This window comes from Salmo trutta, chromosome 6, assembly GCF_901001165.1.
Source record: "Salmo trutta chromosome 6, fSalTru1.1, whole genome shotgun sequence".
NCBI classification, from domain to species: Eukaryota; Metazoa; Chordata; class Actinopteri; order Salmoniformes; family Salmonidae; genus Salmo; species Salmo trutta.
This window is the reverse complement of record NC_042962.1, coordinates 1,533,165-1,548,514: the sequence shown is the minus strand read 5'-3', so window position 1 is coordinate 1,548,514 and position 15,350 is coordinate 1,533,165. Positions and strand designations below refer to the sequence as shown.

The 15,350-nt window shown below is 43.4% G+C and overlaps 1 protein-coding gene across 1 annotated transcript in view; it reads right to left on the bottom strand.

Annotated features, from left to right (window-relative positions):
* The window catches only part of LOC115195312 (cytoplasmic protein NCK1), a 57,696-nt gene extending 44,290 nt beyond the window's left edge, over positions 1-13,406 (bottom strand). The window contains exon 1 of the mRNA XM_029755084.1: positions 13,203-13,406. The gene's annotated coding sequence lies outside the window, so the exon portion shown is untranslated. The remainder of the gene's footprint in view (positions 1-13,202) is intronic.
* Between the last annotated feature and the right edge of the window lie 1,944 nt (positions 13,407-15,350).

The following is a 15,350-nucleotide window of genomic DNA, read 5'->3' as shown; positions in this document are numbered from 1 at the left end:
ATTTAAATGTATTTATATCTCACTCACTCACACACACACACACACACACACACACCACACCACACACACACACACACACACACACCACACACACAACCACACCTGGCAAGTTCCTTTCATACAGAAATCAGGTTGATGTGCACACACACACACACACACTGTAGGTCTATGTTTCCTGTTCTGGGAGCACTCTATCTCCTCCCGTGTGCTGTTGAGGTTGTTTTTATTAAAGTCTACATACACTGATAGTGAAACCGTTGAAGCGTACTCTCGCTATGTACAACCACATCCCTCATGTCGTAGCCTCGTCTTCCCCCCTTCAAAACTGTTACCATCTTGAAGACCACATCCCTCATGTCGTAGCCTCGTCTTCCCCCTTCACAACTGTTTACCATCTTGAAGACCACATCCCTCATGTCGTAGCCTCGTCTTCCCCCTTCAAACTGTTACATCTTGACGACCACATCCCTCATGTCGTAGCCTCGTCTTTCCCCCCTTCAAAACTGTTACCATCTGAAGAACCACATCCCTCATGTCGTAGCCCTCGTCTTCCCCCTTCAAAACTGTTACCATCTTGAAGACCACATCCCTCATGTCGTAGCCTAGTCTTCCCCCTTCAAAACTGTTACCATCTTGAGACCACATCCCTCATGTCGTAGCCTCGTCTTCCCCCTTCAAAACTGTTACCGCATCTTGAAGACCACATCCTCATGTCGTAGCCGTAGTCTTCCCCCTTCAAAACTGTTACCATCTTGAAGACACATCCCTCATGTCGTAGGCCTCGTCTTCCCCTTCAAAACTGTTCCATCTGAAGACCACATACCTCATGTCGTAGCCCTCGTCTTCCCCCTTCAAAACTGGTTACCATCTTGAAGACCACATCCCTCATGTCGTAGCTCGTCTTCCCCCTTCACAACTGTTACCATCTTGAAGACCACATCCCTCATGGTCGTAGCCTCGTCTTCCCCCCTTCAAAACTGTTACCATCTTGAAAAAAGACCACATCCCTCATGTCGTAGCCTCGTCTTCCCCCTTCAAAACTGTTACCATCTTGAAGACCCCACTCCTCATGTCGTAGCCTCGTCTTCCCCCTTCAAAAATGTTACCATCTTGAAGACCACATCCCTCATGTCGTAGCCTAGTCTTCCCCCTTCAAAACTGTTACCATCTTGAAGACCACATCCCTCATGTCGTAGCTACGTCTTCCCCCTTCAAAACTGTTACCTCTTGAAGACCACATCCCTCATGTCGTAGCCTAGTCTTCCCCCTTCAAAACTGTTACCATCTTGAAGACCACATCCCCTCATGTCGTAGCCTAGTCTTCCCCCTTCAAAACTGTTACCATCTTGAAGACCACATCCCTCATGTCGTAGCCTAGTCTTCCCCCTTCAAAACTGTTACCATCTTGAAGACCACATCCCTCATGTCGTAGCCTAGTCTTCCCCCTTCAAAACTGTTACCATCTTGAAGACCACATCCCTCATGTCGTAGCCTCGTGTTCCCCCTTCAAAACTGTTACCATCTTGAAGACCACATCCCTCATGCGTAGCCTAGTCTTCCCCCTTCAAAACTGTTACCATCTTGAAGACCACATCCCTCATGTCGTAAGCCTAGTCTTCCCCCTTCAAAACTGTTACCATCTTGAAGACCACATCCCTCATGTCGTAGCCTAGTCTTCCCCCTTCAAAACTGTTACCATCTTGAAGACCACATCCCTCATGTCGTAGCCTCGTCTTCCCCCTTCAAAACTGTTACCATCTTGAAGACCACATCCCTCATGTCGTAGCCTCGTCTTCCCCCTTCAAAACTGTTACCATCTTGAAGACCACATCCCTCATGTCGTAGCCTCGTCTTCCCCTTCAAAACTGTTACCATCTTGAAGACCACATCCCTCATGTCGTAGCCTCGTCTTCCCCCTTCAAAACTGTTACCACCTTGAAGACCACATCCCTCATGTCGTAGCCTCGTCTTCCCCCCTTCAAAACTGTTACCATCTTGAAGACCACATCCCTCATGTCGTAGCCTCGTCTTCCCCCTTCAAAACTGTTACCACCTTGAAGACATTGCCCTTCACTAAACAATGAAAACATTTTGAAAGCTGTTGTTTGTCAGATCTTTAACCTAGCAGAATGTTGTGATTAATAATCAATTACATTATACATTCATAATTAGTAGGTTCCATTATTATTTTAACAAACCTTTATTTTGTACTTATATTATTTTTTCTATATTGTTTTTTTTTGTAGTGTAGTTTTTCTACAAGCCCTTAAGCTTCTTACCACACCGTTAAAATCTGTATGTTGTATCACTAAACCACACCGTTTAAAATCTGTATTGTTGTATCACTAAACCCACACCGTTTAAAATCTGTATTGTTGCATCACTAAACCCACACCGTTTAAAATCTGTATTGTTGCATCACTAAACCCACACCGTTTAAAATCTGTATTGTTGTATCACCAAACCCACACCGTTTAAAATCTGTATTGTTGTATCACTAAACCCACACCGTTTAAAATCTGTATTGTTGTATCACTAAACCACACCGTTTAAAATCTGTATCACTAAACCACACCGTTTAAAATCTGTATTGTTGTATCACTAAAACCACTTGTTATCTTTGTAGCAAATCAAAAAAAACTGTTGTCTCAAATCTCTAGAAAACCACGAGATGAAATATGACAAGTTATTTCGGTGGCAAGATAAAAATCTCTTCATAGAAAGACCGACGTGAACAGTGGCCACATCGTTCTTATTACTGAAGAGGAACTTCATTAAAATCCCCCAAAACCACGTTAGATAGACAGATGAAACCCAAACATCGACACTGTGGACAACAACTTCCCTACACAGAAACAGGAAGTTCAACCACTGAAGTTTCAGGTCTTCTGCATGACAAGTCAAGACGAACAAGTTGAGAACATTCCGCTGCACACAGAGGCGCTGTCTGAAATGGCACCTTAAAAACAGTATATAGTGCCCTACTTTGGACCAGAGCTTTATGGGTAGTGCACTACCTTTGACCAGAGCTTTATGGGTAGTGCCCTACTTTTGACCAGAGCTTTATGGGTAGTGCACTACTTTTGACCAGAGCTCACAGGGTGCTGTTCAGACCGCAGCTCCTACATGCGCCTCTCCTTGACGAGGCCCCGCGCCCCTCCTTGACGAGGCCCCTCCTTGACGAGGCCCCTCCTTGCGAGGCCCCTCCTTGCGAGGCCCCTCCTTGACGAGGCCCCTCTTGACGAGGCCCGCTCCTTGACGAGGCCCCTCCTTGACGAGGCCCCTCCTTGACGAGGCCCCTCCTTGACGAGGCCCCTCCTTGACGAGGCCCCTCCTTGACGAGGCCTCTCCTTTGACGAGGCCCCGCGCCTCTCCTTGACGAGGCCCCGCGCCTCTCCTTGACGAGGCCAGCCGCCCCTCGCCTCTCCTTGACGAGGCCCCGCGCCTCTCCTTGACGAGGCCCCGCGCCTTCCCTTGACGAGGCGCGCGCCTCTCTGTTAATAACAGGAGTTGGAAACCGGTTTCAGGCAAACAGAAATGAAAAATAACGACCGTTCTTTCATAGAATACTGAAAGGAAATGATCCATACTGTTCCGGAACAGAAACTTTTTAAACCGGTTAATAAAATGATTTACGTTAGACTTTTTTTTTTTCTAATCCCACAACAACAAAAACGCAACAAAGCGCTAGGCAAAGCCCTCACTCAAAACGTATTCCAGTGTCTTCCTGCAAGCTGAAAATGTTCACCTGAAGTGGGTTTAGGCTACCTGCCTCTCCAGGCCTACAGGCTACTGTATGATGCTAGACGTTTGATTCAGAAGATAGCTAATTTAAAAAAAAAAAATCTCTCGAGAAGAACGGGTTTAACTTGTTCAATGCTTGTTAAAGGATACTATAGGCCTAGTTATAACATCTCATGTTGTATTTCTTAACTACAAAAAGGGCATGATGTGTTTTTAATTCTGGTGCCGCTTCGCAAACACGAGCTTGTTAGCTAGCTCAAAGTTCTTCCGTAGAAGCCGCTCCACCTAGATATAATTCTGTGTACTTCATTTCATAACAAGATGCCCCAGTGCTTCAAGCCTCCTCCTCAACCCTCTCTCCCCGCCCGCAAAAAGTCAGACAAATCTTGTGACATATGCGTGATGGACAGTGTAGCCTTTAAACAACTAGCTTGCTCTATCCCCACTGATTGAATTATTTCACCAATGACCTAAATGTGAAAAACTTGATTTCAAAAGGTTAAAAAAAGGAACAATATAAACCAGTACTTTGTTGAGGGTTCGAACCAGTTCAGAACTTTATTTTCTGGTCGGAACAAGTAGCATGAAACCAAAACAAAAATTAGGGTTCTGTTCAGAACAACAAAAAAATTGGGAAAATAATTTTTGTTCCAACCCTGGTTATTAATGAGCGTTCAGACATGTGTCCACATGCATGAGCAGCCATAGTAAAACCAGTCAGCCAGAAGAGAGATATCATGAACCAGAAATGAGGAAGTGAAATGAAGCTCAGTTTATGCATATTGAGACTGGCAAGAGCATTAGAGAAGTGAGGTAAGATGGTGGTGAGAGTCTTTTTCCCTCCATTGCTCAATTTACTCCTAAAACGTGAACCTGCCTAATACAGCAGAGTTGTCATTTGACTAGAGGGGGTTTTCAGACACTTATTACCCGACAGAGAACAGTTCTCTCGAACGGCAGTTGTTGTGGAACTGGAGCCTACAAGCAACCAGAGCTTTAAAAACAGACTGGTACAAGGAGTTTACAGGATGGGGAGCTAAAGCAGAAACAATAAACAATTGGACTAATTACTAATAGTTTGAAACAAAAATACATTTAAAAAAAACTAATTCGGTGTTGTGGAGAACAATGACGAAATCCAGACATTAAAACTGAATTCAACAATGTTGAACTCAGTAGGAAATCAACTAAATGTATTGAACTTATTAGAAAATGAATTAATTTGCCCAAGTTAAATCACAAGACATGAACAACATGAATCAGTAATTGGCATTTTCCCACCCTCGTGTATACATGGTTTAGCCGTTGGCGATGATGCCAATGATAACCTTCTTCTTATAGAGATAAAAAGACTACAAATTAGCTTGTCTACCTGGCAGAAGGAGATCAGGATTATTTGCGTCAATCCAGTGGCCATTTTGTTTTGCGAAATCTGCCATCACATGAACGCTCCAGAAGCATCCCTAACCGAACAGAGGTCTAATAATAAGATTTTATAGGTCCCTAATTATTTTCAATCTACACACAATACCCCATAATGACAAAGAGAAAAAAGGGCTTTAATACATTTGAAAAACTTTCTAATCTAAAAACTAAAAAGTTTATTTACATTAGCAAGCAGACCCTTCGCTATGAGACTAGAAATTGAGCTCAGGTGCTTCCCGTTTCCATTGATCATCCTTGAGATGTTTCTACAACTTGATTGGAGTCCACCTGTGGTAAATTCAATTGATTGGACATGATTTGGAAAGGCACACACCTGTCTATATAAGGTCCTACAGTTGACAATGCATGTCAGAGCAAAAACCAAGCCATGTCAAAGGAATTCTCCATAGCGCTCCGAGACAGGATTGTGTTGAGGCACAAACATGTCTGTGGCATTGAAGGTCCCTAAGAGTGGCCTCCATCATCCTTAAAAATGGAAGAAGTTTGGAACCACCAAGACACTCCCTAGAGCTGGCAGCCCGGCCAAACTGAGCAATCGGGGGAGAAGGGCCTTGGTCAGGGAGGTGGCCAAGAACCCGATGGTCACTCTGACAGAGCTCCAGAGTTCCTCTGTGGAGCTGGGAGAACCTTCCAGAAGGACAACCATCTCTGCAGCACTGAGTAGCCAGATGGAAGGCACTACTCAGTAAAAGGTTACATGACAGCCCGCCTGGAGTTTGCCAAAAGGCACCTAAAAACAACTCAGACCATGAGAAACAATATTCTCTGGTCTGATAAAACCAAAAAAGATTGAACTCCTTGGACTGAAAGCAAACCGTCATGTCTGGAGGAAACCTGGCACTATCCCTACGCAGAAACATGGTGGTGGCAGCATCATGTTGTGGGGATGTTTTTCAGCGGAAGGTGCTGGGAGACTGAGGAAAACGACCCTTAGCACACAGCCAAGACAACGCAGGAGTGGCTTCAGGACAAGTCTCTGAATGTCCTTGAGTGGCCCAGCCAGAGCCCGGACTTGAACCCGATATAACATCTCTTGAGAGACCTGAAAATAGCTGTGCAGCGATGCTCCCTATCCAACCTGACAGAGCTTGAGAGGATCTGCAGAGAAGAATGGGAGAAACTCCCCAAATGCAGGTGTGCCGAGCTTGTAGCGTCATACCCAAGAAGACTCAAGGCTGTAATCACTGCCGAACGTCCTTCAACAAAGTACTGAGTAAAAGGACTGAATACTTATGTAAATATGATATTTCAGTTTTTATTTTTGATACATTTACGAACATTTCTAAAAACATGTTTTGGGGCAGTGTGTGTAGATTTGATGAGGGGGGAAAAAAACAATTTAATCCATTTTAGAATAAGGCTGTAACGTAACAACATGTGGGGGAAAAATGTAAGGGTCTTAATACTTTCCGGTATTCTCTTACAAAATTATTATTATTATTATTATTATTATTATTATTATTTAGGGGTGCTTATGTTAGGTATTTTATCACATTTGTTTCTTGTATATCCCATCTCCCGAGACACACGCAGGCAATGGGGTCAAGGCCAGGGTCATCATTGTCCAGGACCATAAAGATGTAGGAATTCAGATAAGACGTCATCATTCGAACATGATCGACAGAGTTCTTAAACTATGGCGCACCTATACAAATCAGCACAAATCTACTTTTTCGCTTTTATAAATTGCCGTCATCTTGGAGCTAAAATTGAGATGTATACTGCACTAATGCCAACAACAACAAAAAATAGCGATACGCCGAACTTAGCCAATGAAGCGATTGTGCATGGGGGCCGCCATCTTTATACACCTTCGCTGCTGGGGTTAAGTTCCTTGTTCAAGGGCACAGTGACATATTTTTCCCATTGTCGGCTCCAGGACTCTACCTGTCACCTATTAGGCTAGTCACCACTTTTGTAGGGTCTGTTTCTTGATACCATTTCAGTTTAAAACTAGTCTGTACAATGTGGCTAATGCTAGCTAGCCTAGCCCTCTAGGCAGAGCTGTGCAGCACAGCGTGAGGCAGGAAATAAAGCCACATCACTGCATGGCTCTGGAAAGAGGGCTGGGAAGTGGAGCAGGGGGGCCCCTTGCTAACTATTGCTGCACACTGTAGACCTCAGGGAGCAGGCAAGGGCCTGGACAAGGGGCTGAGGCCTGGGAGAGAGCGACACATAGCGGGAGGGGGGGACTTCTCCACGGGGCTAGAGGCTCCCAATGGCCAGTTATTTGCCAGTCTCGGAAATCTCTCACTCAATGGACTGGGTGACTTTTAGCCTTAAAGGAAACGGGCCTTTATAAATAGCCTAGCTGACCTCAACCCCCTTCCCCTAGTGAGCTATAGCTTCCCACCCCTCCCTCGGCACACTGGGATAGTCTCCCTCTTCCCAGCCACCCCCTTCCCCTAGTGAGCTATAGCTTCCCACCCCTCCCTCCGCACACTGGGATACAGTCTCCCTCTTCCCAGCAACCCCCTTCCCCTAGTGAGCTATAGCTTCCCACCCCTCCCTCAGCACACTGGGATACAGTCTCCCTCTTCCCAGCAACCCCCTTCCCCTAGTGAGCTATAGCTTCCCACCCCTCCCTCAGCACACTGGGATACAGTCTCCCTCTTCCCAGCCACCCCCTTCCCCTAGTGAGCTATAGCTTCCCACCCCTCCCTCAGCACACTGGGATACAGTCTCCCTCTTCCCAGCCATGGAACCTTCATTTGAGACTGAAGAGGGAAAGTACAATATTCACCAGCTGCAACAGGCCCCCTGCCCCACACACACACACACACACAATGTTTTCCAGTGAGGACCAGAAAGGGAAATATGCCAGTAGAGCAGACTGGAGACATTGGGTTGCCAGTAGAGCAGACTGGAGACACTGGGTTGCCAGTAGAGCAGACTGGAGACACTGGTTGCCAGTAGAGCAGACTGGAGGACATTGGGTTGCCAGTAGCAGACTGGAGACATTGGGTTGCCAGTAGAGCAGGGAGACCATTGGGTTGCCAGTAGAGCAGACTGGAGACATTGGGTTGCCAGTAGAGCAGGACTGGAGACATTGGGGTTGCCAGTAGAGGCAGACTGGAGACATTGGGTTGCCATAGAGCAGACTGGAGACATTGGGTTGCCAGTAGAGCAGACTGGAGACATTGGGTTGCCAGTAGAGCAGACTGGAGACATTGGGTTGCCAGTAGAGCAGACTGGAGACATTGGGTTGCCAGTAGAGCAGACTGGAGACATTGGGTTGCCAGTAGAGCAGACTGGAGACATGTGGGTTTGCCAGTAGAGCAGACTGGAGACATTGGGTTGCCAGTAGAGCAGACTGGAGGACATTGGGTTGCCAGTAGAGCAGACTGGAGGACATGGGTTGACCAGTAGAGCAGACTGGAGACATTGGGTTGCAGCAGCAGACTGGAGACAATTGGGGTTGCAGCGGAGCAGACTACAGACATGGGGTTGCCTATCCCACTATGAAAAACAGGATTTTATTTACAATCTACCTGCAGTGAAGCCGTTCACATTTCCATTCCATCCATGACATCTAGCAGACACTCATCCAGGGAAACTGTCTGGAACAAGATAAGATGACCCTGCAGGCAGCTAATCTTCGCAACACTAAAAACTCACAGGCCTATATTTTGGACTGATGACTGTTCAAGAAAAAAGGTTTCAAAAAGGAGAGTAAGAACTACTTTCAGACCAAGACAGCGAAATGGCAGTAGTTTGCATAGCGCCGTTTCTCTACGCCACGATATCTCGATGGAGTTGACCGGCGACGACTGGGAAGAATGAACCTACATCGAGTCGCTGTCAGTCGATACTTGGAAAATGTTAAATACTTTTTTAAAAACTTGCTGTGTACCTTTGTTAGTCCTGTGTAAAGGCCTTTGTTTGTGATATCCATACTTTGAAGTAACATTTTTGTCAAATACAACCAACTGTTTCCTAGTACTGGCTGACAGCGACTCGATGTAGTGTTGTCATCATACCAGAATTTACTTCGATATTCGGAGTATTTTGATAGTAAAACTGATACGCCGAAACGATACTCGATACCCATTGCTAGCAAAAATAAAGTGGATTAGCTAGTGACAGAATAACTACCGGGATTTACTTCATGTTTTACGTCATGTTGATAACAGGTAGAAGTAAAATAAATTATATTCTATATACACAATTTCGTTCAAGAATAAAAAATAAAAAAACATTGCATGATATATATACAGTTGAAGTCAGAAGTTTACATACACCTTGGCAAAATACATTTAAACTCACTTTTTCACAATTCCTGACATTTAATCCTAGTAAAAATTCCCTGTCTTAGGTCAGTTAGGATCACCACTTTATTTTAAGGATGTGAAATGTCTGAATAATAGTAGAGAGAATTGATTTATTTCAGCTTATATTTCTTTCATCACATTCCCAGTGGGTCAGAAGTTTACATACACTCAATTAGTATTTGGAAGCATTGCCTTTAAATTGTTTAACTTGGGTCAAACGGTTCAGGTAGCCTTCCACAAGCTTCCCACAATAAGTTGGGTGAATTTTGGCCCATAGGGGAACAGTGGGGGAACAGTGGGGGAACAGTAGGGGAACAGTGGGGGAACAGTAGGGGAACAGTAGGGGAACAGTAGGGGAACAGTGGGAAGGCTGGAAGCAGGGATTGATCCCAGGTTCTCAGGTGGAAAGTTCTCTGCAACACGTGCCGGGTAATGTTACCACTACACCAATGTTACCACTACACCAATGTTACCACTACACCAATGTTACCACTACACCAATGTTACCACTACACCAATGTTACCACTACACCAATGTTACCACTACACCAATGTTACCACTACACCAATGTTACCACTACACCAATGTTACCACTACACCAATGTACCACTACACCAATGTTACCACTACACCAATGTTACCACTACACCAATGTTACCACTACACCAATGTTACCACTACACCAATGTTACCACTACACCAATGTTACCACTACACCAATGTTACCACTACACCAATGTTACCACTACACCAATGTTACCACTACACCAATGTTACCACTACACCAATGTTACCACTACACCAATGTTACCACTACACCAATGTTACCACTACACCAAGGCTCTGCACAGAAAAAGATGATATTAACGGTTGATGGTTGTGAGTAACCAAATCATAGATTGCAGTCCCCTTTGTCCATAGAGTGCTTTCAAGGTAAGGCTACAAACATTTAGCATTTTGGTTGAACTCCCTTTAAAATAGGGCTGGAAGAAAATCCTGCTTGCTCCCCAGGAGGGTTGGCCACCTCTTTATCTGTTTCCCAAGTGCTGGGTGTTAGAAAATGTTCTTGTTATGACAATTAATTTCTCAAAAATTACCTAACTTTAAAGAAAAATCTAAAGAATATCATTATTCAGGTAGTTTATGCCTATTAGTTTAAGATCTCTGCCACCAACTTACTTTACAGATAAAACATTTGATGCATTTATGAGTTGTGAGTCCCCCTACCATCTCCACCATACTAAAATGTCAAAAATGCCACTTCTGGATCTCCAATGTTTGACCAAATTATTTTCATAGTTAAAAATCAGGCCACCTTAACAAAACTTCCCTGCTAAAACATACTACAGGTCCGCCTGCTACCTTTTCGTTGTCAAAGCCTAAATGACAAATCACCAAACAAGGGGACTAATACATGTGTGAATTAAATTAACGTTATGCTGTCAAAGGGTTGCATTCTGCAATAGGAACGAGTGTTACAGCAACCTAATTTTGTTGACAATATTGTACATAAAACCGTGCTACTCTTTCTACAGTTGTATAAACTCAGCGGGAGAACGTTCCCTCTCCATTCAGCTCCACTCTAACGTTGAGGGGCGTTTCTTTTAAAACGCGCATCAAATCCCCTTTAGCCCTTTACATAACTAGACCAATCATATGCTTCAATGTGCCGCGGTTCACAGCGCTGTGGGACGACTGGACAATGGGCGGATTCGATTATGCTGAACCGTGGGGCACCAAGCACCGAAGCGTCACTTGAAAAGGGCGATTGTGTGCCGTTTTGGTCATGTTGTCAACATAGTAGCATGGTACATCGTCCAGACACATACATAATCTGTTTTCTATCAAATAAAATGGTTTGAATTTTCTGATTAAAAGCGTTTTTTTTTTTTTTTAAAGCAATCCTTTTTGCATGGGAAAACACCAAATGCTACTAATTACTACACGTGCTTAATTACAAAACTTTTATTTCGAGCAGACTTCGCCGTGGGCTTTGAACGGGGAACTTAGCTCACGACCGGGAGGCAGCCCACTACCAAATCGAATACAATCAACTTTCAGCCGAACCAGAACACGCCAATACAGGGGCCCGGGCGGTATTAATCAAACCCCTTCAGATGATAGCGGTTTCGGCTAGTGACGTTCAATTGCATCCACAGATGCTCTGATTTGTCTTGCTGTTGCAAGGACAATAGTTACTTGGCATTGGCACCATGCATATTCACTATGAACATGTAATACATTCTGTTCTAGTCTAGGAGTTCCCTCTGACAAGACAAACATGGTACATAACCCATGTATGGCATTGTGATGGGCAATCATGTTAATTAACAGACTACATCTCATTCTGTCAGTTGTTTTTGATAAAGAGGAACTATTTTAAAAACTTCTGCATTTAAAAACAACATCTTTGATCCAACCTGTTCTGTCAAAAAGATAAAAGTTTGATAACATGATGGTTGACTAGAGTTTAAACAGTTAAAAACACAGGTAACGTACCAGACTGTAAAACTAACCCAGCTTGGTTGGGTTAACTAGCTAGGTCGTTTAGGAAAATATGGCAAGGTCCTAGATGACAATCAATGGTTTACCACAGTCGTGAGTGAAAGATCAGTCAGCTAGCATAGGGGCACTAAAGATCAGTTAGCTAGCATAGGGGCACTAAAGATCAGTTAGCTAGCATAGGGGCACTAAAGATCAGTTAGCTAGCATAGGGGCACTAAAGATCAGTTAGCTAGCATAGGGGCACTAAAGATCAGTCAGCTAGCATAGGGGCACTAAAGATCAGTTAGCTAGCATAGGGGCACTAAAGATCAGTCAGCTAGCATAGGGGCACTAAAGATCAGTTAGCTAGCATAGGGGCACTAAAGATCAGTTAGCTAGCATAGGGGCACTAAAGATCAGTTAGCTAGCATAGGGGCACTAAAGATCAGTTAGCTAGCATAGGGGCACTAAAGATCAGTCAGCTAGCATAGGGGCACTAAAGATCAGTTAGCTAGCATAGGGGCACTAAAGATCAGTCAGCTAGCATAGGGGCACTAAAGATCAGTTAGCTAGCATAGGGGCACTAAAGATCAGTCAGATAGCTCTTGATAAGGGCACTAAAGATCAGTTAGCTAGCATAGGGGCACTAAAGATCAGTCAGATAGCTCTTGATAGAGGAACCCGTGAACCGTTACTGAGTGGCAAATGGCTATAGAAATCTTACAAAAAAGGTAGCCTAGCTAGTTAGCCAACTAGTTATACAGTAAATTTGGCTGGTTAACTAAGATAACTAATAAGCATTCCAAGTTTAAAATGCCTTGACAAAATGTAAGACAACAGCCCCAATTATGACCGGTTCTGACTAATAATAATAATTTAATTGTCTTCTAATTGAGGGAATCACATAAAACGGAATCCGTGAGACAGAACAATCAAAGCCAACCAAGTTAGTTGGCACTTTGGCTAGACCGCTAGCTAAGGTGGCTAACACTAACATTCCGTAATCTAACGTTAGCCAGTTAGTTAGCTTGTGAAGTAAGCGTTAATGTGTAACTAATCAATATACCATTTCTCAACGTTTAACTACAACGTTAAATATGAGTTATTTTATTGTCAGGCCGTGCCCCTATTCCAGATTTTAGGTCAGAGAAGTGTAGCCAACATAGCTACCGTTAGCCGACAAAACAGGCTAGTTGGCGAAGCTAATTAAAACGCTGGCATAATGAACATCTCAGATCCCCCGCTGGTCTTCTTACCTGTGAATTTAGCTGATATGCCGTAACTGTCCGTTTTTGTTTGATGAAATCACCATATTATACTGAAAAAAAAGGGGTGATTTGAAACGCCGGTTTAGATAGATGGTGACTAGATAGGACCAAAAACCTAGCTAGCTGGCTGTTATCATATGCCTTTTTTGGAAATAGCTAGCTTAGCCTTGTAGTTTCCAGGACGACATAGATGTTCACACTGTGTTCACGATACGCCACTTCTATTGGTTGTCTAAGGGGAAACTTCGTATGTTTATTGGACGATGTCAGTGTCAATCAAACCGGTCCACCGCAACATTCCCACTGATATGAAATGTTTATTTTTCCATGAGATATATTTGTATTTTTATTTCCATATGTGCTCTCATATAGAAAGTGGTGTGAAGTACAATTAAGTAAATACATTTTAAGTATCTGTATTTTATATATATATATTTTTTTTTTACTGCACTACATTCCTAAAGAAAATAATGTACTGTAACTTATAATGTTATAATAATGTACTGCATGCGTTTAGCGCGCTGGACTTCGGGCTAGAAGGTCGAGGGTTCGAGGCCTGCTCCCTGACTGTTTCATTACAGTACTTTTTACTCCATACATTTTCCCTGTCACCTAAAAGTACTCATTACATTTGTAATGCTTATCAGGACAGGAAAATTGTCTAATTTATGCACTTATTAAGAGAACATCCCTGGTAATCCCTACTGCCTCTGATCTGGCGGACTTGCCAAATGCTTAATTTGTGAGTGTTGGAGTGTGCCCCTGACAATCCATAAATAAAATAAATCGTGCCATCTGGTTTGCTTAATATAAGAATTGAAATTATTTATAATTTTATTTTTAATACTTAAGTATATTTGAGTAATTACATTTACTTTTGATACTTACGTTTATTTAAAACCAAGTAATTGATATACTTTTACTCAAGTTATTTATTCTACACATGTGATTGAGAAGTTTGTCTGCATACCTGTGGTATTTGGAAACGCATTGGTGCACTTCCCTTTACCTCCTGAGGCATTTAGAAACACATTTCCAAATCAATATTTACACGTTTATTTAAGATCTATTTATGTAGGTTGTGTGACAGTGGATGCCTATTGATGAGGCCGTGGCGGACACCGCAAAGTGTGACAAGGTAGGAACCAACGTTTCCTGTGGGACATTTATTAATGGGGAACCTGTAGAATGTATATATACCCTCAACGTCTCTGCCTCTTCTTAGCCTGAGTTTCAACTCAAAGTAGACATCCTTCGGCCCTAAACCCTATGCCCTTATGGGAATACCCGCGTCCATATTTGTCCTCGGTCCAAATGATTCGCCAAGTAAGGGACGTTTGTAACGCGAGCCTCCGTTTTTAACGGAGTTTGCGAGTGTAATTAGGTTCACTTCGGGGCCTGAAACGACACATAATTCAATTCGCGATGATTGTCCGCTTAAACTTAAAAACTCAACGTAAATATGGAGCCAAAATAGAAGTGTAAATAAAAACGAGTGTAAATAAGTTAGAAATTGTGCTACTAATGCACAAACACGGTTCATAAAAGTAATTATGTTTTTGTTTGGTTAACTTTTGGAAATTGTAGAAATAAGACGTTTTCCTTCAGAAGTAGCTAGGCAGGCTAACGTTAGTTAGCTAATTCATTTGCTAGTTATACAGTAGGCGTATATTAATAACTTTGAATATGTGGACAACTACAAATACCTGGGTGTCTGGTTAGACTGTAAACTCTCCTTCCAGACTCACATTAAGCATCTCCAATCCAAAATTAAATCTAGAATCGACTTCCTATTTCGCAACAAAGCATCCTTCATTCATGCTGCCAAACATACCCTCGTAAAACTGATCATCCTACCGATCCTCGACTTTGGTGATGTCATTTACAAAATAGCCTCCAACACTCTACTCAATAAACTGGATGCAGTCTATCACAGTGCCATCCGTTTTGTCACCAAAGCCCCATATACTACCCATCACTCTGGCCCCCGCTAAATACTCGTCGCCAAACCCACTGGCTCCAGGTCATCTACAAGACCCTGCTAGGTAAAGTCCCCCCTTATCTCAGCTCACTGGTCACCATAGCAGCACCCACTCGTAGCATGCGCTCCAGCAGGTATATTCCACTGGTCACCCC